We start from the raw sequence: 3031 nt of genomic DNA, 5'->3' as shown, positions 1-3031 counted from the left end.
CTGTCAGTGAAGGCAGGATACTGTTTGCCAAGGAAAACCCACTGAAGAGTATACAGGCGGCCAGGGCAAACATGGTTCTGCTCTGGGCTTTGGTGAAAAAACATTACCGCTGTTTCTTTAGAAAGAATTAATATTTTTGAGAATAGTTAAGGATTGTGCATAAGAGAGAGGACTGAATAGCACATTGTTTTGGCAGGAAAGGATGCAGACATCTTAAAAAACAGGAGCACCCTGCTGCAATACTATCGTACTGTTTTGAAATATTCTACACCATTAAAATAAAAAAGCAAACAATTTATGAAGCTGGGGAACTTCACCTCTAAAGCTTTTCTCCTGAGCGTAAAGAACTCTGAACATTTAGGACAAGACCTGTGAATCGATTCCTTCTGTAATGAGACCTCTCCGCAAATGCTCTCCCCATGCCATGTCTGTAGAAGTAACCAGTGTAATTTCTGGTCTGGTCTGGCCTGTAGCTTTGACGACAGGAAGAGAAGCTCCATTTCCTCTTTGCATGGCTAGTTCTTGCAACGTTTCCCGGAAGCAGTGTTTTGTCTAGTCCTAACGGAATTCGAAAGCTAAAGGCATTATTCCTTCCACTCTGCAGATGCAAAAGCTTAGTAACTTGTGCATGGTCTCAGCTCCAACCCCTTCTTTTCCTATTAAAATACGTGACAACAGAGAGTCCCGACCCTCAGAGACAAAGTTTGCCTCTATGTGTTATTGTAATACGGAGCTCACTAAATCCCTTGCCTGGCTCGACTCACTTTTAATAATTAAAAACTCAATTAACTCAAATATATAAACACAGGGACTGTGCAAGCTCATGTTTCATTCAGAGCCCAACTTCAATGCAGACAGTTTATGGGCTCTTACTTTCTTCAGTGTGAACCTGTAGGGGCTGATTGCTCAGTCTCTGCATCTCTGACTGCCGTATGCTTTCCTCACTGCTACTTTAATCAAGACCAGATTTTGCTTGATGTGAAATGAGATCTGAAGGCCCTGAGAAGTCATCCTCATGAAATTTGAGCAGCTGGAGCCCACAGAGTGAGAGAATCTGATTTAGAAACATCATTTCCATGCTAGATTTCCAGTCCATCTTAAAGGGAACACAGCTCACATCTCTGGACTCTGAAAAAGTTGCATGAGATCTGGGGGTTTCCTGTGAACCTGAACCTGACTATATAACTAGTTTAGGAAGTGAGAAATAAAGTTTTGGATGATCATACACTTGGATCTGCAATCTGTCGGGTTCAATGGGTTTAAGTACGTTTTTCCAGTAAATTAGCAAAAGAGAACAATGAATATTGTTATAGGTCAAGTTCTTTGTATGAGTTTTCTCAGGAATTTATTTTAATTAAATCAGATCAACAGAGCTACAGTGAGGCCTTGTGAGAGTTGAGAAAGCTGCAAATAAATTGTCCTTGCCACACAATGAAATAAGAAGTGGGGTCTGGAGCTTTAACAGGGTTGTGGACGCTTAGGGGGAATAGAACACTGAGACCCAGGCCAGCTGGGTTCTTTCTCCCAGGCCTTGCTTGGCCTGGATGGGGGCATTCTCTGCCCAGGAACTTACTGTTTGGTTGAAGTGAGAAACCTCAGTGTGTCCTGAGAGCAGTGCCCATGATGTGTCCATTGTCCCAGAGAAGCTGTTTGTCCAGTCTTTGGTGGCAAATCTGGAGCTTTTCATACTCATTCACTCGGTGGAAAGAGAACTGCCACTTCCTGGTTCATGACCCACATCCTTTATCTTTCATGGTTTGTGCGAGGGAGGTAATAATGTCTCCAGACCTACCTCAGGAGAGACTCGCATGAGACAGCAGTTATGGAAGGAGGCAGAACATTGGACCCTTAGATTATTAAAGTGTTCAGCAGTTCTGGTGAAGTCACAAAAGGCCTCTTCTTAGTCTGATATGCAAAGGAAGCTCCTGTATTTATATGGAAGCGATAAACTCTGAATCACCATGTGATCCCTGGAGGGCCTCACTCCAGACTTCTTCTACAAAAGAGAATACATTCTTGTGTGATCAATACACTAGTTTTTTTCAGGTATCAGTTTACTCACAGCTGAATATAATGCCTAACTGATAATTATATTTTCTGAAACATAGTATATGGAAATTTATCAATATTCGTATCATTCTGATTGAAACGTATAGAGAAATAGTCTTTATTATTTAAATCTTTATTGGAGTATAATTGCTTTACAGTGGTGTGTTAGTTTCTGCTTTATAACAAAGTGAATCAGCTATACATATACATATATCCCCATATCCCCTCCCTCTTGCGTCTCCCTCCCACTCCCCCGACCCACCCCTCTAGGTGGTCACAAAGCACCGAGCTGATCTCCCTGTGTTATGCAGCTGCTTCCCACTAGCTATCTGTTTTACATTTGGTAGTGTATATAAGTCCATACCACTCTCTCACTTCGTCCCAGCTTACCCTTCCCCCTCCCTGTGTCCTCAAGTCCATTCTCTATGTCTGCGTCTTTATTCTTGTCCTGCTCCTAGGTTCTTCAGAACCTTTTTTTTTTTTTTTAGGTTCCATATATATGTGTTAGCATACGGTATTTGTTTTTCTCTTTCTGACTTACTTCACTCTGTATGACAGACTCTAGGTGCATCCACCTCACTACGAATAACTCAATTTCGTTTCTTTTTATGGCTGAGTAATATTCCATTGTATATATGTGCCACATCTTTATCCATTCATCTATCGATGGACACTTAGGTTGCTTCCATGTCCTGGCTATTGTAAATAGAGCTGCAATGAACATTGTGGTACATGACGTTTTTTGAATTATGGTTTTCTCAGGGTATATGCCCAGTAGTGGGATTGTTGGGTCATATGGTAGTTCTAGTTTTAGTTTTTTAAGGAACCTCCATACCATACTGTTCTCATCGTGGCTGTATCAATTTACATTCCCACCAACAGTGCAAGAGTGTTGCCTTTTCTCCACATCCTCTCCAGCATTTATTGTTTGTAGATTTTTTGATGATGGCCATTCTGACTGGTGTGAGGTGCTATCTAATTG

Source organism: Delphinus delphis, chromosome 5 (assembly GCF_949987515.2).
Source record: "Delphinus delphis chromosome 5, mDelDel1.2, whole genome shotgun sequence".
NCBI classification, from domain to species: Eukaryota; Metazoa; Chordata; class Mammalia; order Artiodactyla; family Delphinidae; genus Delphinus; species Delphinus delphis.
Note: the sequence above shows the minus strand (reverse complement) of the source record.